Raw genomic sequence first — 26,837 nt, 5'->3', positions numbered from 1 at the left:
AGACAGACCACACCTAGGGGATACAGAGGCCACACCCATTGGGTTCCTGTGGCCACATCCTTCTTATACACAGACAAAATGGGAAGGCAGAGAAATGCAACCCAAATGAATCAACAAGAGAAATCACCAGAAAAAGATCTGAATGAGATGAAAATAACCAAATTACCAGATGCAGAGTTTAAAATAGTGATTGTTAGGATGCTCAAAGATCTTAGAGCAACAATGGATGGACATAACGAGCACCTAAATAAAAAGATAGCAAGTATCAAAACGGACATTGAAATAATAAAAAAGAACCAGTCAGAAATGACAAATACAATATCAAAAATGAAGACCACACTAGAAGGAATTAAAAGCAGGATGGATAAAGCCGAGGATCAAATCAGCAATTTAGAGGACAAAATAAACGAAAGCAGAGCAGCAAAAAGAAAAGAGGCTCAAAAAGTCTGAGAAAACTCTAAGAGAGCTCTGTGACAACATGAAGAGAATCATAGGGGTTCCTGAAGGAGAAGAGAAAGATCAAGGGATAGAGAATCTGATTGAAGAAATCATAGCTGAAAATTTTCCTAAATTGATGAAGGAAAAAGTCACACAAGTTCAAGAAGCACAGAGAATCCCATTAAGGATGAACCCAAAGAGGCCTACACCAAGACACATCATAATTAAAATACAAAAATTAAGAAATAAAGAAAGAACACTAAAAGCTGCAAGAGAAGAGCAGTCAATTACCTACAGAGTAGTCCCCATAAAGATGACATCTGACTTCTCAACAGAGACATTAGAGGCCAGAGGGAATGGCAAGAAATATTCAAAGTAATGCAAAACAAGAGCCTACAACCAAGATTTCTTTATCCAGCAAGGCTCTCATTTAAAATTGAAGGAGAAATAAAAAGCTTCCCAGACAAAACACACACACACACACACAAAAACAAACAAACAAACAAAAAAAACAAAAAACAACCTCAAGGAATTTATTACAACCAAACCAATGCTGCAAGAAATGTTAAGGGGCCTGCCATAAATAGAACAAAGGGGGAAAAAATCTAGTAAAAGAGGAATGTAGATTTAAAGAATAAAATGGCAACAAACAACTATATATCAATAATAACCTTAAATGTAGATGGATTAAATGCTCCAATCAAAAGACATAGGGTAGCTATGTGGATAAGAAAACAGGACCTGTACATATGCTGTCTACAAGAGACCCACCTCAAAACAATAGATACACAGACTGAAAGTAAGGGGATGGAAAAAATATTTCATGCAAATAGAAATAAAAAAAGCTGGGGTATCAATACTTATATCTGACAAAATAGACTTTAAAACAAAGGTTATATATAGTAAGGGATAAAGAAGGTCACTACACAATGCTGAAGGGAGCAATCCAACAGGAATATATAACCATTATAAATATCTATGCACCTAATATAGGAGCACCTAAATTTATAAAGTAGATTTTGATGGACATAAAGGGAGAGAACAACAGCAATACTATAATAGTAGGGGGTTTCAATACCCCACTAACATCAATGGATAGTGTAAGGTCGGTGGATAATGGGGGATGGTCACATGGGGAACTCAGACCTGTGAACTTTGGCTAGGATCGCCCACAACCAAGCACGCCAAAAGAAGCTTCATAGGAACCATTTGGAAAAAAGCGACCGTCTACCAGCCAGTGGGATTTCACCATGTCATGTTAGCCCGACTTCCCTAGAGGGACCCCTTTAAATATCTCTCACGTGGTTTAATCCTTGCAACTTCCCTGGTCTCCATCTTACCTCGGGGCTAGGGAACCTTGTCGAGTGGGATGCGTGCTCTGTACTCAATAAAGCCTTTTATTATTCCACACTTGGTGGCTCTGAGACCTCTTCCTTCCTTCTCGTCTGGAAAAAATACCTTACATTTTGGTGCCGAAAACCTGGGAGGAGTAGAAGTCCGCAAGGACCGCTCCTCTTCCTTATCCCCTCCGAGAAAGAACCAGGAGAAAGAACCAGGATCTCCGACCTTCCACCCACTTCGGCGCATGATGCGGTAAGTCCCCTGCCTCCGCCTTCCTCCCAGTTCTTTCCTCCAAGACGCCCGGTCCAAAACCGTAGCTACGTCAGTGAAGTCTTTTCCGTCCGTCCGAGTGCGTATGCTTCGGAGACATCTGGAGCATGTCCACTTTACCTTTTCCATCTGTGGCCAGGCCTTGAGTCTTTAGGATGCTAATACTCAAATCTGACCACTCCAAGGACTGAGGGGGGCTGTGGGGGCACAGGAATCTCTCTCCCTAAGGAAGAAGAAACTGTTCTTCTTCTCCGCTGTGGCCAGGCCGCAGAGCCCACTGAATTAGCTTCCTGAAGGGACTTTCGGTGTTAACACCCTCACCAATTTAACTATCGCCAAAAAAGCTGGGAACTGACTGGAGATCTCTTACATACACGGCTTCTAATTATTCACGCACCTGTCCTTAATCTTTGTGCTGCCTGTTCCACCACACAGGCCTTTTTCTGGCCAGAGAAACCTCACCTAAAACCTCCACTCCTGATCTTTCCTTCTCCATGGACTCCCAACTCTCTCTCCCTCCTGTCTGACCCCCCCCCTCAGGACTTCTCTCTGGTCCCTCCGCGGACCTCTTTTATACTCGAGTCTCTTCCCTCTGAGAGCCCCCTCCCCTCCCTTTACAAAAACCTGTTTCTTATTCACCACTACCATTCTCTTTCTCCTCCCCTGCTGGTCAGGGGCCCCTCCCTTCTCCACTGTGTTCTTAAGTCCCTCCCCCGTCAGGCCATTCTCAGCCTGGCATTGGCTTGTACACTGGTTTTCAGGACGTCCAACCCCAATTTTCTTGCAGGAAGTTCTGGCCCTGTCCTGCCTTTGGCTCCAGCATTTCCTGTGGGATCTGGGTGCCGGGCTCCGCACGAGCCCTCCTCCTCTTATTCCCAATCCCCTAAACCCTTATCCGGAACCTGTGAACACAGCATTTAAAGTTTTTAATGGTCCCAACTAGTAGAAACAGGCCAAGGCTGTTCTCCAGGCCCGCATGCAGCAGAAGGTAACGCACCAAACCCCAGCTCTTGTGGCAACCCTGAGACCAGCAGAGCCACCAGCAGCTTGCTTTAAGAGTGGCAGGCAGGACCACTGGTCCCTGCAGGACCCCCTGTCCATGGCTGCCCACTGAGCCCTGCCCTGACTTCAAGCAGCCTGGTCACTGGCGGAGCAATTGCCCCTTTGGGCAACAGGCTTTTCCTCAGCACCTCTATGTGGAGGACAAGCCGCCCGAATGGGAAGGCCAATCCAGCCAGGTGGGTGCATCGCTCAAACTCCTAGGACACAGCCTGGACTCGGAGAACCCAGGGTATGCTGCAACAAATAGGTAAGTCCATCTCATTTCTTGTGGACATGGAGGCTACCTTCTCTGTTTTGCCATCACACTCTAGACCTCTAGTTCCCTCACAGGTCTTGGTTATGGGAATGGATGGGACCCTCTTCCTTTCCTTTTTTTACACCACTCCTGACATGCAGTTTTTCTTCAAGCTTGCCTCCTTACAGGACCTCTGTCAGTTGGAACCACTGGACTCCATCCATCTCCAGCTCACCAAAAGGCTGGACCCTACAAATCCCCCATTACTCCTCCTTTTTAAAAAAAATCCTTACAGGACCGCATCTGCGAAGTTTCTCCAATCACGGCCACACAGATGTTCCTCCCGACACCCCTCAAAGCTACCACCTTCTGATCTCCCCTTCCCCACGATGCCCCTAATCAGCAGGAAGTAGCCAGACGAATAAATGGTGCCCCTTTTCTATTTAACACAAAAGGTCAGAATGTAAGGTCAGTGAATAATGGGGGATGGTCACGTGGGGAACCCAGACCCACGAACTTTGGCTGGGACCGCCCACAACCAAGCACGCCAAAAGAAGCTTCACAGGAACCGTTTGGAAAAAAGTGACCATCTACCAGCCAGTGGGATTTCACCACGTCATGTTAGCTCGACTTCCCTAGAGGGACCCCTTTAAATATCTCCCACGCGGTTTAATCCATGCAACTTCCCTGGCCTCCATCTTACCTTGGAGCTAGGGAACCTTGCCGGGAGGGATGCGCACTCTGTACTTAATATAGCCTTTTGTTATTCCACACTTTGTGGCTCCGAGCCCCGTTCCTTCCTTCTTGGCAGGGAAAAATACCTTACAGATAGGTCCTCAAAAAAGAAAACTAACAAAGAAACAGCATCCTTAAAGGACACACTAGATCAACTGGATTTAATAGATATCTTCAGAACCTTTCACCCTAAAGCAACAGAATATACATTCTTTTCAAGTGCTCATGGTACATTCTCTAGGATAGACCACATGTTAGGGTACAAAACGAGTCTTAATAAATTTAAGAAGATTGAAATCATCTCAAGTATCTTCTTGGTTCACAATGGCATGAAACTAGAAATCAACTACAATAGAAAAACTAAAAACACTCAAACACTTGGAAACTAAATGGTATGTGATTAAATAACAAACGAGTTAACAATGAGATCAAGGAAGAAATAAAAATTTCTTTGAAACAAATAAAAACAAACATACAACACTCAAAATTTATGGGACACAGCAAAAGCAAACCTAAGAGGAAAGTTCATAGCACTCCAGGCATACCTTAAGAAGCTAGAAAAAGCTCAAATAAACAATTTAACCCTGCATCTAAAAGAACTAGAAAAAGAACAGCAACTAAAACCCAGAGGAAGTAGAAGGAAGGAAATAATAAAGATCAGAGCGGAAATAAATGACATAGAGGCTAAAGAAACAATACAGAGGATCAATGAAACCAAGAGCTGGTTCTTTGAAAAGGTAAACAAGATAGATGAACCTTTAACCAGACTCACCAAGAAAAAAAGAGAAAGGACTCAAATAAATAAAATTAGAGATGAGAGAGGAGAAGTAACAACTGACAGACCAGAAGTACAAAGGATTGTAAGAAAATACTGTGAAGGCCCTGGCCGGTTGGCTCAGCGGTAGAGCGTCGGCCTGTCGTGCGGGGGACCCGGGTTCGATTCCCGGCCAGGGCACATAGGAGAAGCGCCCATTGCTTCTCCACCCCTCCCCCTCTCCTTCCTCTCTGTCTCTCTCTTCCCCTCCCGCAGCCAAGGCTCCATTGGAGCAAAGATGGCCCGGGCGCTGGGGATGGCTCCTTGGCCTCTGCCCCAGGCGCTAGAGTGGCTCTGGTCGGGGCAGAGCGTCGCCCCCTGGTGGGCGTGCCGGGTGGATCCCGGTCGGGCGCATGCGGGAGTCTGTCTGACTGTCTCTCCCCGTTTCCAGCTTCAGAAAAATACAAAAATAAAATAAAATAAAAAAATAAAGAAAAAAAGAATATACTATGAAGAACTGTATGCCAAAAAATTAGACAACAGGTGAAATGGACAAATTCCTTGAAACATATAATCTTTCAAAAATCAATATAGAAGAATCAGAAAACCTAAACAGACCAATTTCATCAAATGAGATTGAAACAGTTATCAAAAAAACTCCCAACAGCCTGACCAGGTGGTGGCGCAGTGGATAGAGCGTTGGACTGGGATGCCGAGGAACCAGGTTCGAGACCCCGAGGTCACCAGCTTGAGCGCGGGCTCATCTGGTTCAAGCAAGGACTCACCAGCTTGGACCCAAGGTCGCCGGCTCCAGCAAGGGGTTATTCAGTCTGCTGAATGCCCACGGTCAAGGCACATATGAGAAAGCAGTCAATGAACAACTAAGGTGTCTCAATGCGCAACGAAAAACTAATGATTGATGCTTCTCATCTCTCTGTCCCTGTCTATCCCTCTCTCTGACTCTCTCTCTGTCCCTGTAAAAAAAACAACAACAAACAAAAAAGCTCCCAACAAACAAAAGTTGTGGGCCAGATGGCTTCACAGGTGAATTTTACTAAATATTCAAAGAAGAACTAACTCCTATTCTTCTCAAACTATTTCAAAAAATTCAAGAGGAAAGAAGACTTCCAAATTTCTTTTATGAGGCAAGCATAATTCTGATTCCAAAACCAGGCAAAGACAACATGAAGAAAGAAAATTATAGGCCAATATCCCTGATGAATTTAGATGTTAAAATTCTCAACAAAATACTGGCAAACAGGATCCAGCAATACATGAAAAAATCATACATCATGATCAGGTGGGATTTATTCTGGGGAGGCAAGGCTGGTACAATATTCACAAATCAATCAATATGATTCATCACATAAACAAAAGAAAGAATAAAAATAACATGATAATATCTACAGACACAGAAAAAGCATTTGATAAAATCCAGCACCTATTTATGATCAAAACTCTCAGCAAAGTGGGAATACAGGGATCATACCTCAACATAATAAAGGCCATCTTTGACAAACCCAAAGCCGACATCATAATCAATAGACAAAAATGAAAAGAAATCCCTTAAGATCAGGAACAAGGCAGGCATGCCCCCTTTCACCACTCTTATTCAACATAGTTCTGGAAATCCTAGCCACAGCAATCAGACAAGAAGAAGAGATAAAAGGCATCCAAACTGCAAAAGAAGAAGTAAAACTATCATTATTTGCTGATAATATGATACTGTACAAAGAAAACCCTAAAGTCTCAGTCAGAAAACTACTGGACCTAGTAAATGAATTCAGCAAGGTCGCAGGATATAAAAATCAATATTCAGAAATCAGTGGCATTTTTATACACCAATAATGAACTGTCTGAAAGAGAAATTAAGAAAACAATCCCCTTCACTATTGTAACAACAACAAAAAAATAATGTACCTAGGAGTAAATTTAACCAAAGAGGTTAAAGACTTGTAATCAGAAAATTATAAAACATTGGAAGATACAAACAAGTGGAAGCATATACCGTGTTCACGATTAGGAAGAATAAACATCATTAAAATGTCTATATTACCCAAAGCAATCTATAAATTCAGTGTAGTTCCTATTAAAATACCAATGACATACTTCAAAGATATAGAACAAGTATTCCAGAAATTTATACAGAACTAAAAAAGAACACAAATAGCTTCAGCAATCCTAAAAAAGAAAAATAAAGTGGGGGGGGCATCACACTTCCTGACATCAAGGCCATTGTATTCAAAATGGCTTGGTACCGGCATAAGAACAGGCATATAGCCTGACCTGTGGTGGCGCAGTGGATAAAGTGGCGACCTGGAAATGCTGAGGTCACCAGTTCGAAACCCTGGGCTTGCCCAGTCAAGGCACATATGGGAGTTGATGCTTCCTGCTCCTCCCCCCTTCTCTCTCCCTTCTCTCTCTCTCTCTTTCTTTCTTCTCCCTTCTCTAAAATGAATAAATAAAATCTTAAAAAAAAAAAGAACAGGCATACAGATAGATCAATGGAACAACAGAGAACCTAGGAATAAACCCACACCTATATGGACAATTGATATTTGACAAAGGAGGTAAGAGCATACAATGGAGTAAAGACAGTCTCTTTAACAAATGGTGTTGGGAAAATTGGACAGGTACTTGCAAAAAAAATGAAACTGGACCACCAACTTACACCATTCACAAAAATAAACTCAAAATGGATAAAAGACTTAAATGTAAGTTGTGAAACCATAAACATCTTAGAAGAAAACACAGGCAGTGAACCCTCCGATATCTCTCATAGCAATATTTTTGCTGATTTATCTCTACAGGCAAGTGGAATAAAGGACAGGATGAACAAATGAGACTACATGAAACTGAAAAGCTTTTGCACAGCTAAAGACACCATGAACTAAATAAAAAGACAACCCACACAATGGGAGAATATATTCGCCAATACGTCTGATAAGGAGTTAATAACCAAAATTTATAAAGAACTTCTAAAACTCAACACCAGGAAGTTAAATAATCCAATCAAAAAATGGGCAAAAGAAATGAATAGACACTTCTCCAAAGAGGACATACAGATGGCCAATAAGTATATGAAAAAATGTTCAACATCACTAATCATTAGAAAAATGCAAATTAAAACCATGAGATACCACCTCACACCTGTCAGAGTGGCGTTCATCAACAAAACAACACAGAATAAGTGCTGGCAAGGGTGTGGAGAAAAGGGAACCCTCCTGCACTGCTGGTGGGAATGCAGACTGGTGCAGCCACTGTGGAAAACAGTATGGAGATTCCTTAAAAAATTAAAAACAAAACTGCTCCTTGACCCAGTTATCCCACTTTTAGGAATATATCCTATGAATACCAAATCACTGATTCAAAAGAAGAAATGCACCCCCATGTTTATTGCAGCATTGTTTAGCCAAGATCTGGGAACAGCCCAAGTGTCCATCAGTGGACGAGTGGATTAAAAAGCAGTGGTACATATACACAATGGAATACTACGGGTTGTGAGGAAGAAGGAAATCTTACCTTTTGCGACGACATGGATGGACCTGGAAACTATCATGCTAAATGAAATAAGCCAGGCAGAGAAAGAAAAATATCATATGACCTCATTCATTTGAGGAATCTAATGAACAATGTGAACTGAGGAACAAACCAGAGGCAGGGGCGGGGTCCAAGGGACCAGAGGGAAAGAGGATGAGAGAATGGGATCAGAGAAGGGAAAGAGATTGGTGAAATTATATATACATAACAGCGTTATAGAGAACAGGACGGCAAATCCTGGAGGGAAGGGGGGAAGGCATTGGGGGAGGGGGCAAAGAGGGAGGCTGAGGAAAACACAGGGGTGGGGGGAGATATATTCGGTGGGACACTTGAATCTATGTAAACACAATAAATTAAAATCATTAATTAAAAAAGAGAGAGAGAGTCCAGTGAGCTCCTTTGCCCCTTCCACCATGTGAGGACACAGTGAGGACAGCTGTGTAAGAACAGGGAACCGGGCTCTCACCAGACACCAAATCTGCCAGTGCCTTGGTCTTGGACTTGCCAGCCTCCAGAGCTGTGAGAAACATTTCTGTTGTTCTTTAAATCGCCCAGTCATGTCCCCCTGGTCTTGTTTAGTCTGAAATAGTCCCCAACCTTGATTGTCATGGCAGTGGCTTTGCTGTGTCCCAGAGCCCCTCGTTTGCATGCCTTTGGTGCCTCCACACTGGATTTTGACTTGCAATCTTTTCTGTGTTTGGGCTCCTTTGAGAGCACAGCCTGCGACAAGGACCCAGGTGCAGGAGTTTATTGGGATGAGGAAGAGAAGGAATGCAAGGGGGAAGGAGGGAAAGCTAGTGAAAGGTGCAATATTGAGGTCACTGCTGGGGGCAGAGGAGCTTGTCCCCTGCAGAAGGCATCCCAAATGGCCGAATGGCCATCACCGGGTGGTGGGAGCTGGAGCAGTCAGCCACTGCCCCTCCCCGAATAGGCTGAGGATTGCTTCAGAGGCATTAGCCTCCCCACTTCCAGGCTGCCCCACCCAGGGACCTAGCCAGCAAGATGTACCTATTGCCCTAATCAAGTAAAAGCTCCTGAGTGCAGAGGAACAATGTAGGCTGGCCCTTCATGGCCAGTGAAACACAAAGTATACTCATAACTGCTGGTTCTCCACGTCTGCACTTCCCAGCTGGGTCCGGATGTCGAAAGAGCAAAGACTGTTTCACATGCACTTGTCTTCTCCACCCAGGTGGTCCAGGTGAGCCGAGGTGGACTGTGGGAAAGGAAGACAAGATCTCTGCTGTCTGCTGGGCTCCAGAAGGCTCGGAGTGAAGGAGTGTGTGTGAGCAGAGCAGGTGGTGAGGGAGGGGAGGGTTCAGTTCAAGAGGGAGCAGGGCCTTCGGGTAGGGGAACCACACAGAAGCAGGAAGGACCCTGTGGGCTCTGGGTGTGGTAAGGACACCAGAGTGTGGAGAGGGCTCTCTCCGGAAGAGGGTCTCGGTGCTCCATGTCTGCCCTCTGCATTGTTAGTGCTGCCACAGCAAATTAGCACCGACCAGTGCCCTAAAACAACACGAATTTATCCTCTTACAGCTCTTTGAGCCAGATGTCTGACATGGGTCTCCCTGGACTCCAATCAGGCTGCTGGCAGAACTGCATTCTCTTCTGGAAACCCCAGGGGAGAAGCCACTGCCAGCTTCCAGGGGCCACCCACATTCCTTGGCTCACGGCCTCTTCCTCCATCTTCTAAGCCAGGGGTCCCCAAACTTTTTACACAGGGGGCCAGTTCACTGTCCCTCAAGACTGTTGGAGGGCCAGACTATAAAAAAAAAAACCCAACTATGAACAAATCCCTATGCACACTGCATATATCTTATTTTAAAGTAAAAAAACAAAACGGGACAAATACAATATTTAAAATAAAGAACAAGTAAATTTAAATCAACAAACTGACCAGTATTTCAATGGGAACTATGGGCCTGCTTTTGGCTAATGAGATGGTCAATGTCCGGTTCCATATTTGTCACTGCTAGCCTTAACAAGTGATATGACGCGCTTCCGGAGCCAGGACGCATGCATCCCACGTCACCGGAAGAGTACTGTATGTGAGCGACGCTGCTACATACAGTACTCCAGGAGCACAGGATATGGATGCTGACCACCAATGAAAGAGGTGCCCCTTCCAGAAGTGTGGTGGGGGCTGGATAAATGACCTCAGGGGGCCGCATGTGGCCCACGGGCTGTAGTTTGGGGACCCCTGTTCTAAGCCAACAACTTCACATGTCTCTAACCCATCTTCCAAAATCACATTTTCCTCAGATTACAGCTGGGAAAGGTTCTCGCATGTAAGAAGTCATGTGATGAGATGAGTCTCTCCCCAGACAATTCAGGGTGGTCTCCCATCTCAAGGTGCATAATTGTAATTACCTCTTCAAAGCCCTTCTGCCTGGGCGGTAACCCCAGGACCTGGGGATCAGGACATGGACATCCTGGAGGGGCATTGTTCAGCCAACCGTGCCACTTCCTCCCATGCCACCACGGCGCCTCAGGTTTTGTGAAGGAGAAAAGTGAGCAGACATTTTACGGCCTGATCATCCCCATTGCTGGGAGCCTGTGGGGACAGGCACCTCGTTCTCTGTTTGTGGGGTTGGAAACCGGCATGGATTCTTACAAGAGTAATTTAACGGCAGTATTGAAATTGTATTCCACACATGCTTGGCTGAATTAGCCATCCTACTTTTAGGAATGAATCATGTAGAAATATAGCATGCCTGAAAATATCAGTTAGAGGTTGATGCCAACATATAGTTGTAGATGTAAATGTTTATTGCAACATTGTAATATGAAAAAACTGAAAATAACACATATATTATATAATGGAATTCTATGTGGTGACTTAAAAGGATAAAGTAGAACCTATAAATCCTGACCTAAAATTGTGCCAGACTTTACACCCAGTATTCCATCCAGTCCTGACACTAGTGACGTGAGCACTATTGTATCTGTTACAGGTGGGGAGACTGAGGCTCTTTTCCCCCTTATTTTTCAGTTATTGAGGAAAAGACTTGGGACACTTTGCTCAAGTCCTTAAAAGAGGCTCTGGGGGGGGGGGGTGAGCAGGGCAGCTGTCCAAAGGGCAGTCAGGTCTCTGCCCTCTGGGCTTCAGCTGGGCCTAGGACGGCTCCAAGAATCCCACGCAGGGCAGCCCACGTGGCCCTCAGAGTCAGGAGGACACAGATCTCCTACTCTGTGTCCCACTCTGAGCCCCCGACTCTTTCTGAAAGTTACTGGATGCTCTCTGCCTCAGTTTCCCTATCTTTACATGGGACTTGCATATGGGGTGGGGGCGGAGCAGGGAGAGAAGAAAAAATTATTATAGAGCAGTATATACAATGTGACCACAGTGCAGAAAAATATGTATCAGTTTAAAAAATGAGATGCACATAAAGAAAAAGAACTAGAAGGATATTTTCTTCTTTTTTTAATGTCAAACAGGTAATGTGCTGATGTCATAACAAGGCACTTTGAGGGAGATACATCCCATACCAGTCATCATGCTTATGAATGACAGAAGGATTTTTTTTAAAGATTTTATTTATTCATTTTTAGAGAGAGAGGAGAGAGAGAGAGAAAGAGGAGCAGGAAACATCATCCCCCATATGTACCGTGACCAGGCAAGCCCAGGGTTTCTAACCAGTGACCTCAGAGTTCCAGGTCGACCCTTTATCCACTGCGCCACCACAGGTCAGGCTAGAAGGGTATTTTCAAAAATATTCTGTTTTCTCTGAGGAGCTGGATGAGGGTGGCATTCCTTTCCTTCTTTTTTTCCCTTCCAACAGTGAACATTGGTTTTTCACTTACCTGATTCAAAATAATTCCCAGTTGCTGCCGTGGAAAAACTGTGTCAGGAGCTCTGCAAATGGGAGGCGGGAGGAAGAGGGAGGGGGTGTGGGGGCCAAATTGCAGCAGCCACACGATGGTCCCTCCCTGTGGTCACATTCAAGAAAAAGGACCAGGTGACAAAATCTCACAGATATTAGGGGGATTTGTGCCCAGCGCCAACGCGAGGGATGGCCACTGCAAGGGATGGCCACTGCGAGGGATGGCCACCGCGAGGGATGGCCACCGCGAGGGATGGCCACCGCGAGGGATGGCCACTGCGAGGGATGGCCACCGCGAGGGATGGCCCAGGGCAGGGTGTCTGTGCATCTCCTCTGTCCCCAGGCTGCCGGCCACTGTCCACCTGCCCCAGCCTCGGCAGCTACAGCGAGCAGGTCGTGGCCTTGAGAGAGGCTGGCAGCCCAGGGGTTTGGAGCTGGAACCTCAGGATTTGGTTTTTGAGTCTTCTTAGGTCCCTCGGGTGGTGGCGGGATGGCCACTGTTCATGACTGTGTCCAGCTGCATTGTCAGACTGGAAACCTGAAGATGGGGCCCCAGTCCTGCTCCTGGCACACCTGCTCAGGCCTGGGCAACAGCGGGCTCCCAAGAAGTGTTTGTTGAATGAAGGCATGATCCTTATCTGTCACCTATCTCTGAGGGGTAGCTCAACTTACCCAAGGTCATGCAAAATCGCTCAGCCAGGAATGAGGCTAGAATCCAGTTTCCTATAGCCATGTGTGCTGGACTTACACCCAGTATTTAATTCATTTTTGACACTGGTGGGGTGAGCACTATTATAATCTATTTTACAGATGGGGTAACTGAGGCTCAGAGGATTAAAGTCATTTGCCCAAAGTCACATAGCAAGTGAGAGGGTGAGCCAGATTCTAACCCAGATCCTCCGGCTCGGTGGCTATTTGGCCATTCCAGAAAGGGCCAGTGACTTGCCCAGGAGCACACAGTTGAGGGGGAGACCCAGTGCAGAGCCAAGCCAGCTGCTCCTCACTTACACCGGCCCAGGCCCAGCAAGGTGAATGCAGTTGGCCCCAAATCTCCACAAAATAAACACAGAACTTCAGGACAGGGTTGATGTGGTTTGACTGAGAACATGAGAAGAAAAGGTTTCAGGGCTTGAATTGGTGTCCACTCTGACCAATGGGTGCTCGGGTTGCTCAACAGGAACACGAGGTGTGCAGAACAAAGGAGGTGGCCGTGCTTTCTGGTCCTCATCAGGCCACACTGGGCGGGTTGGGTTCAGTTCTGGACACCAGCCCTGAAGAGAAACATTAGCAGACAGCCGCACATCCATGAGGACAGAGTGATATGGTAGGATAGATAAGAAGCAATAACAGGACTAGGAGGTATTCAGGATGTGGGGACACAATGGGGACTCGACCTCTGACTTATGTAAGTCTCCCCCCCCCCAGTTCCTCACAACTACTGACCTGTTTTCTGTCTCTATGAATTTGCTTATCCTGGACATTTCATACAGTAAATGGAGTCATACAGCATGTGACCTTTGTGACTGACTTCTTTCACTTAGCATAATCTTTTTTATTTAAAAAATATCTTCTTAGTAAAGGTAATTTTATTCTTTATTGTATTTTTTATTTTAGAGAGAGGCAGGAGGAGATAGGAAAGGAAGGAGAGAGGGAGAAACATGAACTCATTGCTCCACTTAGTTGTGCACTGATTGCTTCTCATAGGTGCCTTGACTGGAACTGGACCAGCAGTCAGACTGGCAGCCCACGCTCAAGCCTGCAACCTCAGGTTCCCAGGTGGTGACCTCTGCGTTCCAGGTCGGCACTGTGCTACCGGTCAGGCGATATTTTGAGGTTCATCACATTGTAGCATGTGTGAGTGCTTTATTCTTTATGGCTGGGTAATATTCCAACCAAATGTGTCTCCCTCAGTTCCTGGAGGGCACAAAACCTTTTCCCGTGTCCAGACTTTTTCTTCTCCCTGAGGCTCTTCTTTCTCTGTCCCTAAATAAGCTCCAAAAGAAACTTTCTGTTTCTTTCTTCATTCCCAGATAAACAAGATCCTTCTCTCATGTGCTCTTAGAGTACCACATCTTCCTTCCTAGCCCTAAAAACTTTGACTGTGTGTGTGTGTGTATGTGTGTGTGTGTGTGTGTGTGTGAGAGAGAGAGAGAGAGAGAGAGAGAGAGAAGTTCTGTTCCAGGTCTATCTTCCCTACTAAATTATAATTCCCATGTGGGCAGGGAGGGCCTGGACCCCTCTAGCTCATCACTGTGTCCTCGTGACTAGTACAGTACCTGGCACTTTGTAGGTGCTCAAATATCTTTCCTTGATTAAATGAATGAGTGAATGGTTTAATGAAGCCCCTACTGGGGACTAAAAATTATATACATCATTTTCCAAGAGCCAAGCACATTATTGGCCAGCATTCAATAACTTTCTGGGTCATTGTTGCCCAGTTATGCATTCTCCTTAGCTCGCGCTTTTGGGTTTAGGGGTCTGGAGTGCCCCTTTCTAGAGCAGCTGTGGGTTTATTTAGAAGCCAGAGATAACAGCTTAACCTGTTAATAAGGGCACTTAGGGCATCATTACTATGGGAAACTCTATAATGTTACTCCTGCCCCAGCTTGGCTCTTCCTTACTCCCTGCCCCTGTCAGCCTCCGGCTGAGAGTGAGGCTTCAAAATATGAGAAGCAGGGTAACCCCGACCAAGGGTCAGCACCGCAAATGTTGTGTTCTTCTGCCCTCTTGTGGTCTGTGTCAGGATAGCAAATACCAGTGTCTTTGTCTCCCCGATGCTAATGCTATAATGGCCACGAGAGGGCAGGGTCCCCAACCCAATACAATACTTCCCTCCATCTAATCCCAGCTTTTTAAAAAGTACTGTAGATTTTTTAAAAACCGCTTCATTGAACTATAATGCATTCAAAGCATACCATTCAATATTTTTAGTATATTTATAAAGTTGTGCAACCACCACTACAATCCAAATCTAGAACACTTTGATCATTCCAAAAAGAAACCCTCATCCCTTAACTGTTACCACTACCACTTTCCACCCGAACCTTAGGCAACCACTCTGACTTCTGTCTCTATAGATTCGTTTGTTCTGGAAATTTCACATAAAGGAGTGATACAATATATGTGGTCTTTAGTGACTAGCTCCTGTCATTTCGCACAATGCTCTCAGGGTTCATCCATGTTGTAGCATGTATCAGTACTTCATTTTTATTGCAAAATCATATTCCATTGTATGGATATACCACATTTTATTAATGCTTCATGAGTTAGTGGACATTTGGGCTGTTTCTACTTTTGGCTGCTGTGAATAATGCTGTCATGAACATTTGTGTACATGTTGGATGTACATGTTGGATGTACAGGTTGGGTGTACAGGTTTTTATGTTGGATGTCTGCCTTCGTTTCTCTTGGATATATAATACATGTACTTAGGAGTGAAATTGCTTAACTCCATTTAACAATTTGAGAAACTTTCAGACTTTCTCCCTTTGTGGCTGCACCATTTTACATTCTTTTTTTTTTTTTAAGTGAGAGGAGGGGAGGTAGAGAGACAGACTCCCACATGCGCTCCAACTGAGATCCACTCAGCAACCCCTAACTGGGACCAATGTTTTGCCCATCTGGGGCTGCTTGCAATTGAATTATTTTTAGCACCTGAGGCAGAAGCTCCACAGAGCCATCCTCAGCACCCAGGGCCAATGTGCTTGAATCAATTGAGCAGTAGCTGGAGGAGAGGAAGAGAGAGGGGGGCGGGAGGAGAGAGAAGCAGATGATCACTTTTCTTGTGTGCCCTGACTGGGAATCAAACCTGGGACTTCCACACGACGGTTGACATTCTACCACTGAACACATGACCAGGGCCATCCATTTTACATTCTAACAGAGCTGCAAGCTCGCAGAGGGAAGGATAGCTCATTTTCTCAAGACCCTACAGTCCTAACACAGGGCCAGTGACTGTGATTAATAATATTTGGGGACTGTTGGACGAGGCCAGTGATTAAAGTAGGCTGAGAAGTGTGGGTCATCTCAATGGATCTGGAGGGAAGTTTCTCTGGGGAGATGAACTATTGGAAGTGGCTGGGGCAGCTCAGAGAACAAGGCCCTACACGCTTGCGGGGCCGTGGGAGGCTAGAGGGCGGAACACAGACCCCCCTTCCAGGGAGGGACTCGGGCAGCATTCCCACACCTGGCGCCCTGCCAGTGTGAAGAGAGAGAAGCTATGAAAAGCTTCCAGAGGGATTGGGGCTCCTGAGTGTGGGAGATGGGGTTCAGGGGCAGGGGAGTCAGGGCAAGATGAAGAGCACCTGTGGAGGAAGGAGTCAGTCGCAGAGGCTGGGAAAGTGTGTGTGTGTGTGGGGGGGAAGAGGGCTGGAGGGAAGGAAGCAAGATGCAGGGCAGGGCAGGGCCCCAAGGACTCTAGGACAATAGGCTGACCATCTGCCTGAGGAATGCACCCTCCATTCGAGGACAAAACAAGAAACCATCACAACTGAAGTGCTGGGTCCACAGGGATCCTCAGACTGGCCTGCTTCTTTCACCATTGCACTGACAGTGCGGCTGACACCAGAGGCCGCTGTGATGTTTTCTGGGTGAGGCTGGCCCTGGCCTTTGTCAGAGTTCTTCCTTGTCTGTAGCATCTCAGGGTCCCTGACTTCAAAGTCCTCCCCTGCTATGCCCACCCATGCTCCCCTGCTGTGCCCACCTGTGCCCCCTACTGTGCCCACCCCTGAGCCTGTGCTGTGCCCACCCATGCCCCCCTGCTGTGCATTTCTCTGGCTTAAAGGAGGAATTTCAAAGGCCAATAAGGACTCCTGGAAGCCAAATGTGGGCACACTGAAGGGCTCAGCTGGGTGACTGTAACACGCAGGAAATCAGCCCAAACTCTCCGCGTACTTTATCTTAAATGTTGCCAACTAACTGAAACTATTTTCTAAAACCAAGCATAATTCCTTCAAGACTGAAGGTCAAACACGTCCTTCAAGGGGATAGACTCAGTGGCCACAGGTCTGGAGCTTAGCTGACCAACTGACTTCCTCATCGATTTAAAGATGCCCCTCAGCCATCCACCCACTGGCCTGTGCTAGGGGACGCTGTCCAGCAGGATGCCTGGCTGAGGGGGAGGCAGGGGACGAGGGCGGGGGTACAGGGGGAGCAGGGAGCTGGTGCTTAGAAGCAAAGCTGTCTCCTTTATTTTATTTATTAAGTGAGAGGAGGGCAGATAGAGAGACAGACTCCGACAAGCACCCCAACCATCTGGGATCGATGCTCTGCTCATCTGGGGCCATGCTCTCAACCGAGATATTTTTAGTTCCTGAGGCAGAGGCTCCACAGAGCCATCCTCAGTGTCTGGATGCACTCGAACCAATCCAACCGAGACATGGCTGTGGAAGGGGAAGAGAGAGAGAAAAAGAAAGAGAGAGAGAGAAGAGGAGGGGCTTGGGGAGGGGGGAGAAGCAGATGGGAGAAACCAGGAGTAGGCTTCATCATATTTAGTCCTTATAAGGCATTCCTCAGCTTCTCCAACTGGCTTTCAGGCTGAGGAAGGAGACCGTGGAAGGGGTAACTTGCTAGGGAGTCGGCAGGCTGGTGGCAGGCCTGAGTGGGGAAGGGAGGAGACAGGGTTGAATCTGGGCCTCCAGGCTTTCCTCCCACGTGGAAGGAAATGCCCGGGAATGGAGGACCTGCCAGGGTCAGTCTCCGCACTCAGCACTCCCCATTCTGTGCCCAGCAACGGAGAAGGGCTGAGGCCCAGGGGAGAGGAGCGTTGCCTAAGGGTTCCCAGGCATCACTGGTGCAGGGGAAGCTCCAGGGAGAGGAAATTACCGAGGAGCTGGGGGAGAGAGGTGGCTTTTTGGAGGAGGTAGCTGCAAAGGCCAGACAGGAGTGTGTGTGTGTGTGTGTGTGTGTGTGTGTGTGTGTGTGTGTGTGTGTGTGATGTTAAAATCAATCATTCTGCAAAGGGGTGAAGTGAAAACTTAGTCTTCCGATGGACTCCTTTTCCAGTTGGACCCCTACACCATCCTCAAGGGGTCCACATTTGGTGCTTCTCCAGCTCGCCGGGGACATGTGCAGGTACCCGCTTACAGGCTGTATTGGCTCCCTCCCTGCCTCTCAGGCCCTGGGCCCCCCTCCCCTCTGCACGTCCCTTGGGCCTGAAATCACTCACCGCATGATTTCTGATCCTCTTTCGCTTCTGTTTCTCAGGAAGCTTGAAGCTCCATCCGCCAGGGTTGCATAAGATTGCATTTCGAAAGCAGATGAAGATGGATTTGGGCCAGTGGGGGCTGTGGAGGCATGGCAGGCCTGGCGCAAGCTGCAGTGTGTGTGTGTGTGTGTGTGTGTGTGTGTGTGTGTGTGTGTAGGCGGGTGTCACAGTGGTGGGATTCAGCCGGTTTGCACCTGTTGGGAAGAACCAATACTTAATTTTTTGTTGAGTTCAGTGAACCAGTTATTAAAATGGAATTTGTAATAAGGCTTCTCTCTAAGGTGGGCATCTGGTCAGCCGCCCAATGTGGAAATCACAAATTTACATTCCTTACTCTTTTTTAACATTCATCTGTGCAACAGTGTATTCTAAGTGCCCGTAGTAGTGTTCATTCTGTCCATAGGTGAAAAAAATTGCAAGTGAGGACGCCAATCAAGAAGCAATATAGAAATATCTTGAGTAACAGTTTTACTATTTTTTGTCAGGTATTTAGTATTTTTTTATTAATATTTAAAACCCTTATAACATAATATAGTTTTGTGTATCTCTTTTATTGTTCTTATTTAAGTATTAAATGCATGAAATAATAAATGCCCTTTCTGTATATATATTTTTATACTTAAAACAGTCATTAGGGCACAGAATCGGTTGTTAAATTATTTGAGTCCCACCACTGGGGTGTCAGTGGAGGGGGCTGGGCCCCAATGGCAGGAGAAACTTCGCTTAGGGCCTCCACAGCAGACTGGCAGTTGGAAATGCAGTCTTTGTGCCTCTGACTCAGGCTGAAGCTTGTTGCTGATGAAGGAGGGAGAGGTGGTGACTGCGGAGAGGCATGTGGGTGGCCAGCCAAGTTCTCTTTCTGGGTTTCTGTATGTCACCATGTGATCTGTTATTAGTAATCTGTCTGTGTTTTATTTTACAATACAATATTTTTTAAAATAGTCAACAAATTAATGTTATAAAAGTGAAATTTCAACTCTAATTTCTCCTTTCTTTCCTCTTTCCAACAAGTTTGTTTTTTTCACTCTCTCTCTTTTTTTCTCTTTCTTTTCCCCCTTTTCTCTCTCCTTTCTCTTTCTCTATTGGTATGCTTTTCTTTTAACAAATATTTCCTGAGCACCAATCATGTTCTAGAGCAGGGATCTCCAAACTTTTTACACAGGGGGCCAGTTCACTGTACCTCAGACCATCGGAGGGCCGCCACATACAGTGCTCCTCTCACTGACTACCAATGAAAGAGGTGCCCCTTCCGGAAGTGCGGTGGGGGGCTGGATAAATGGCTTCAAGTGGCCACATGTGGCCCGCGGGCCGTAGTTTGGGGACGCCTGTTCTAGAGACTGTTCTGGGTTCTAGAAATCTATTCATGAGTAGATATGTTCCTACTTCCCGGGAGCTTGTTGTCTAGTGAGTGGAGGGAGTTTGACAAATAAATAGAAAAACAAATAAATGCATAACTACACGTTGTGATAAGGGCACTGAGTGTTTGATACGTGTCAGAATCTTTATATGCATGTACAAACATGCACACAATTTTGTATATGTAGGCTTTTAAAAAACACAAAGATTATACACAATACATGCTGTTCCATAACTTGTCTTTCTCACTTAAAAATACATGGTGGGATATTTCCCAATGGGCACTGTTACATCCCAGGAGACAGACCACAGCAAACCCAAAGTGAATTTTATAAGTTTTATTGCAAACCTGCGCAGGGACTGCAGGCAACCCACCCACGCAAGGGAGCACTGCAGCCCCGAGCTTCTAAAATGGCTCCTTTTTATAGGGTGGCTATCTAGGCTGAGCAAGCATTATACAGAAGCAGATGTGGCAGTTAGCTATTCGCTAGGGAGGTCGTGCGCAGCATAGCAACAGGGGGGGTATAGCTCAGTGGAGAATTTCAAACATAAACTTCTGATAAGGGTCTCTGATTCATAGAATGCAGGATGTTGGATCTACATTTCTAACGGTTGTTTATATATATTTTTTCCCTCTAGCCATGTGCTGGATGTACTCAGTTTTCATGGCTGGTGGCCTGCACTGCTTGTCCTAAGATGTCACATTCCCCCGTTTTCTTCTTACCAATTCAAATCATTGAACTTTGGTATTGCTCATCCGAACTGGGAATAATAACAAATGCTGTGGTGCAACCGCAACAAACTGGAACTGGACCCTAAACTGATGTAATCAATTGGGTTTTATACACTGGCCAGTGATTAGCCTACTACGCCTCTCACAATGGTCAGCAATGAGCTCAGGGGGAGAGGGGTATTTATAGGCGAAACCTACAACCTATAATGTTTTCAGCACGTTTGTACAATATCTTTGCAAAAGTACACAAGCACACACTGTTTTAAGATAATGAACTACTTTCCTGCAATATCTGCAGGGCTGATACACAAGGAACATGTCCTGCCTTTGCTAGCAAGATTAGGTTTGCTGAGGCTCATGAGAATTTTCTACTTTAGCTGTAGCTATAAGCTAATTGGGTCAAGGGTCCTCCCTAGTATGTGCTGGCACACTGATAGTGTGCCCTTAGTACTACAAGCTTTACGGACTAATTTCTTTCTGCCTTGCATTTTTCTTCCCTGTACTAACTTCTTACAACTTGCACAAACCTTCTGCAACTTACATAAACCTTCAACTTTCATGAACTTTCTTTACTATTCATATATAACCAGCTTTCACAACAACTTACTTTTTCCTTTTCTTTTCAAAAGTACCTCTACACCTCATACCTTTTATTATTAAAACTATACAGTTCCTTTCTAACTAATCAAAATTCTTAATTCCTAAAAACCTTAACCTTCAGTGAGGACTAAGTTAGTAATAAGTAATCCTCTTTTAAAGATTGCTTTTTGGAGGTGTCCTTTTCCTAAGTAGCCTATTGGACACATGACCAATATTCATAGGTTATTCTATAGTGGTAGCTATGAGCACATACATAACTTTCATTTACCTTATAGCTTCTCTCTCAGCCAAGGGACTTACACCCCCTTTCTGTATGACTCATAGCAGTGCATGCATCAAACCTTAAGATGACTTACTTGGCTTTCCTTTACCTTAGTTTCCCTCCCTCCCCAAAGTCTGATTAAAAGAGTCCTTAGTTTTTTTTTTCTCTAGGCATTAGCTATGCGTGGACCAGTTAACTTCTGGTTTGTGGCTGAAGCAGGGTATGCTGTCCTTCTCAGGGTCAGTTTACAAGGGCTGGCGGGGTCAGTCTTCACTGACCACAAAGGTGTCTTTGCTGGGACTGCAAGCTTCAGCTGGCTGCGGTGGACCCAGGCGGGTATGCCTTCTACCTTGGCAGTAGTGGGGGTGGTCAGGATTGTGGTGTGTGGACTTGTCTATGTGGGAGTCAGTCCTTGGGTAGTGTATTGCTAGAAGTGCCTCTTGGACATCTTTGAACAGTTTTCTGAGTAACCTATAAAACCTGCAAGTACTTAGGGAAAGGGTGTTACATTTCTACACTTTGCAGTTAAAGTTTAAGTCCTAGTGACCACTGCTTCTAGCTGGAATTAGCAGCAGGTCCCAGCCTATAATAGGCATGGGGCATTGAGATAAGAGAAATAAAGGAGATACTAAACATTAAATAAAGCAATAAAATCAGACTGTCAATACCCACAGTAGAGATCTTTGAGGGATAAGTAAAACTTAAATATTCAAGCAAGGCATAGTAGATGGCCCTTGTGTTTACAAGAAATGAGATTAGCTTATCTGCTACTTGGAAGAAATACCTTAGGCTCGTGAATGATGTGCTTGGGCCTTCAGTGGCAATTCCCAGCACGCTGGGCAAGGTCAGGTCACAGGTAGCTGGAGCAGGGCTAGAAGAGACTGAACCCTCCCTCCATGGAGCAAGGGGGCAGCTTACCTTCTCATGTCCCTCTTTCCACAGCACAGGTGTGTCAACCAGTGGGGCCGGGAAGCCTGACAGGCTTCAGTTCAATGACCTTTCTTTCCACTCTGGAGCAGGGCCTTGATGAAATGCTATGAAGCCCCTTAGGGTGCTGGAGCCAAAAGTTGGTATTTCCTGACTTCTTTTGGGCCTTATTTGCCTTTTCTGTTACTTCTTTGGTCATTATAGACCTTAAAAGCCATGCTCAGAAGATCTCACTGAGGGGCTTGACTAAGAGAGCAAAATTGGGAATCCTGTATTTAAAGAAGCCTATTAGACCAAGGAAAGAAAAGATTTGATCTGTGCTGGTAGGTGGTTGGAGACTGTGGAGGGTCTGAAATCAGGTGGAGGTTCAGGATTATTTCTCTAGAGTTCTCCTTTCTACCTATTATGTTAAGAATTCTTCTATTAAGCCAATCAATAGTAATATTTGTTACTCTGGGTTTTGTGACCTAACATTGAACAATTAACAATTACAGAATTATTATATATCCCTTAATATTTAAACTAAAATTTTAACATCACAGGCTATGAAATAGCAAATGAAAAGGAGAATTAATGAAAGACTGTTGAAATAACATATACATTTCTAACATAGAAAATGTTTGTTTGTTGTTGTTTTTTTTACAACAACAGATCCTAAATTTAGTACGATTTACAATAAGAGATTATAAACTACTCTCTCTAATGAACTACTAATTTTCAGAGAAAAGTAAGGAATGGTTAAAATGTAGTTACTATTTTGTGGCTTTTCAGCTGGCAAAGAGATGCTAACCCTCTTTTTGACCTATAGAGCTTTACAACATTAAGTCATTATAAGGGTCGGGGTAGTAAACTAAAAAAACACACAATTTTATAAACTTATTTTCTTAACAGTGGGGTATTCTAGTTTACATAAGGTCCTCAATTTTCTCAGGGACATAGTAACCCTATAATTCCCTAAATCTTCTCCTCTGGTCTGGCTCCACATGGAGGCGACGATTTCCCGGAGCCAAAGCAGAGGAGGGCAGGGGCTGTAGCAAGGTGATGATAACCTCTAGCTTACTGCACTGTTATCTTTTGCCTGACCAAGCAGTGGCTCAGCCCTTGAGCCGGTGCCCACGGGGGAGGGGCAAGTACCTGAAACTGTGAGGGGAGCCTGCCGCTTCTTCTTCTTTTTCCCTTTTCTCTGCCACTTCTCCTACAGCCAGCTGCAGCCTGGCTTTTCTTTCTCTACCTCTGCTGCCGTACTGGGCTGCATACTGACCGTGCCACCTGCCTGCAGGTGGGTGCTGGTGATAGTATGCTAAACTCTCTATGTTTTCTATGGGTCTAGCAATCCTTGGTTTGGCCAGTCTGCTCTTAAGTTGGCCATTCTAGTTCACAAAGAGTCCGCAACGTGGCGGAATCAACAGGAGTCCCATAGTCTCGTGCCCTGTGAGAGAAATCAGAAAAGTTATCAAGCAAGCACTGAAGAGGGCAGCAGCTTGCCCCTGACCCATGGCCCTTGACTCTTGAAGGAATCCTGTAAGGAAGCAATGGGCGAAACAGACAAACAAACCAAATATGCACACAAAACAAACAAAACTTCTAAACCAAAACCAAAGGGAGAAGGCAGCGTCCTGCGTTCCCCAACCAACCGGGTGGGGAGAAATCAGGTGGCGTCCCGCCTGCTCCACTACACCCTTTTCTAACCAGAGCTCTTTTTCCAAATATTCAAAGAGGAAGCTTCCTTACCAGTCTCGAGACTCCAAATGTTTCGAATCAGCCAAATTCAGTTTCCAAATGGCAACTGCCTGAGGCTGGCCAGCTACCAACGTCTGCTGCAGCCCACTCCATGAGGAGGGGTCTTACACGGCCTATCTCGCTGGGGCCTCCATTTGTTACATCCCAGGAGACAGACCACAGCAAACCCAAAGTGAATTTTATAAGTTTTATTGCAAACCTGCGCAGGGACTGCAGGCAACCCATGCAAGGGAGCACTGCAGCCCCGAGCTTCTAAAATGGCTCCTTTTTATAGGGTGGCTATCTAGGCTGAGCAAGCATTATACAGAAGCAGATGTGGCAGTTAGCTATTAGCTAGGGAGGTCGCGCGCAGCATAGCAATGGGGAGGTATAGCTCAGTGGAGAATTTCAAACATAAACTTCTGATAAGGATCTCTGACTCATAGAATGCAGGATGTTGGGTCTACATTTCTAATGGTTTTTTATCTTTTTTTTTTTCTTCCTCTAGCCATGTACTGGATGTACTCAGTTTTCATGGCTGGTGGCCTGCACCGCTTGTCCTAAGATGTCACAGGCACATGCAGGCTACTTTGTTGTTCCCCTCCCTCCCTCATTGATTTGATAGAGAGAAAGAGAGAGAGAGAGAGAGAGAGAGAAGCATCAACTTGCCATTTCATTTAGTTGTTCCATTTAGCTGTGCATTCATTAATTGTCTCTCATATATGCCCTGACCAGTATCAAACCTGTAATTGGCCTGACTAGGCGGTGGCGCAGTGGATAGAGCATCGGACTGGGATGCGGAAGGACCCAGGTTCGAGACCCTGAGATCTCCAGCTTGAGTGTGGGCTCATCTGGTTTGAGCAAAAACTCACCAGCTTGAGCCCAAGGTCGCTGGCTCAAGCAAGGGGTTACTCAGTCTGCTGAAGGCCCGAGGTCAAGGCACATATGAGAAAGCAATCAATGAACAGCTAAGGAGTCGCAATGAAAAACTAATGATTGATGCTTCTCATCTCTCTTTGTTCCTGTCTGTCTGTCCCTGTCTATCCCTCTCTCTGACTCTATCTCTGTCTCTGTAAAAAACAAACAACAAAAAAACAAAAACAAACAAAAAACCCCTGTAATTGGTGCTCTGGGAGGACGCTTTATCCACTGACCCACCCGGCCAGGGCTTCCTTGTTGTTTTTGATGACAGTATAGTATTCAATTCTACAGCTGTGAAGTTGCTGCCTCAAAGACTCTCCACATTTTCTTGGAGCCCCTGTGTTTTCAGGACTGGCTTTAGGGATTACTGGGAAGGGGACTGAGCAAAGTTTGTGGGTCTGCCTTGGTTTGGCCAGAGCACACCTGCTTTGATGTGGGTCCTCAACCCTGGCTGCACATAAGAGTCACCCAGTGGTGTTTTACAACATTGAATCAGGATCTCTAGAGTGGGCACTGGGAATGTATATTTGTTTGTTTGTTTGTTTGTTTGTGACAGAGACAGAGAGAGAGACAGACGAACAGACAGGAACAGACAGACAGGAAGGGAGAGAGATGAGAAGCATCAATTCTTCGTTGCGGCACCTTAGCTGTTCATTGATGCATTCCCATATGTGCCTTGACCGGGGGGCTACAGCAGAGTGAGTGACCTCTTGCTCAAGCCAGTGACCTTGGACTTAAGTCAGTGACCTTGGGCTTCAAGCCAGCAGCTGTGGGGTCATGTTTATGATCCCATGCTCAAGCTGGTGAGCCCGCACTTAAGCCAGCAACCCTGGAGTTTCGAAGCTGGATCCTCTGCATCCCAGTCTGACACTCTATCCACTGTGCCACCACCTGGTCAGGCAAATGCAAATTTACTTTTTAAAGTCCCTCAGATTTCTCTAAAGCACAACCAGGATTAAAAAGCACTGTGCAGCCTGACCTGTGGTGGCGCAGTGGATAAAGCGTCGACCTGGAAATACTGAGGTCGCCGGTTCGAAACCCTGGACTTGCCTGGTCAAGGCACATATGGGAGTTGATGCTTCCAGCTCCTCCCCCCTTCTCTCTCTCTGTCTCTCCTCTCTCTCCCTCTCTGTCTCTCTCCTCTCTAAAATGCATAAATAAAATAAAATAAAATATCTGCTTGAGTTTACATTTCTTTAAAAAAAAAAAAGCACTGTGCAGTCATGGGGTGGGGGAGGGAAGATCCACTCTAAGATTTTAAAAGCCAGTGACCTTAAAGGAAGACATAGAGGCTCCAAGAACCTTGAGTGGGTGGCCCCATGAGCACCACAGCAGGCAGGGGCAAAGCCACGCTAGGTAGGAACTTGCTGCCACTTCCAGGCTCTGCCCCTTAGGCCACCCTTTTAGTGTATGCCTTTTTTGCAACTTTCTCTGCCTTTGAATTTTTTAAAAAAATTTTTTAAAAATTTTATTTATTCATTTTAGAGAGGAGAGAGAAGGGAGAGAGAGAGACAGAGAGGGAGAGAGAGACAGAGAGAGAAGGTGGGGAGGAGCTGGAAGCATCAACTCCCATATGTGCCTTGACCAGGCAAGCCCAGGGTTTCGAACCGGTGACCTCAGCATTTCCAGGTCGATGCTTTATCCACTGCGCCACCACAGGTCAGGCTCTGCCTTTGAATTTGAAGATCACGGTATAAAGATATGTTTTCTTTTATTTATTTATTTATTTATTTATTTAAATTTATTGTGTTTACATAGATTCAAGTGTCCCACCAAGTACATTCCCCCCACCCCCATGTTCCCCTCAAACTCCCCCTTTCTCCCACCCCCCATGCCCTCCCCCCTTCCCTCCAGGATTTGCTTTCCTGCTCTCTATCATGCTGTGTTATGTGTATATAATTTCACTAATCTCTTTCCC

The 26,837-nt window shown here is 45.6% G+C and overlaps 1 non-coding gene and 1 pseudogene across 1 annotated transcript; one reads left to right on the top strand and one right to left on the bottom strand.

Moving 5' to 3' along the window:
• The first annotated feature begins 4,960 nt into the window (after positions 1-4,960).
• Positions 4,961-5,036, top strand: TRNAD-GUC (transfer RNA aspartic acid (anticodon GUC)). Its single transcript has one exon. It is a non-coding gene; the product is annotated as a tRNA-Asp (tRNA).
• A 6,764-nt stretch (positions 5,037-11,800) lies between these two features.
• LOC136313837 (small nucleolar RNA U13) lies at positions 11,801-11,892 on the bottom strand (annotated as a pseudogene).
• Positions 11,893-26,837: the final 14,945 nt, after the last annotated feature.

The sequence above is a fragment of the Saccopteryx bilineata genome, chromosome 9 (assembly GCF_036850765.1).
Source record: "Saccopteryx bilineata isolate mSacBil1 chromosome 9, mSacBil1_pri_phased_curated, whole genome shotgun sequence".
In the NCBI taxonomy this organism is placed as follows: domain Eukaryota; kingdom Metazoa; phylum Chordata; class Mammalia; order Chiroptera; family Emballonuridae; genus Saccopteryx; species Saccopteryx bilineata.
Note: the sequence above shows the minus strand (reverse complement) of the source record. Positions and strands in the feature narration are given on the sequence as shown.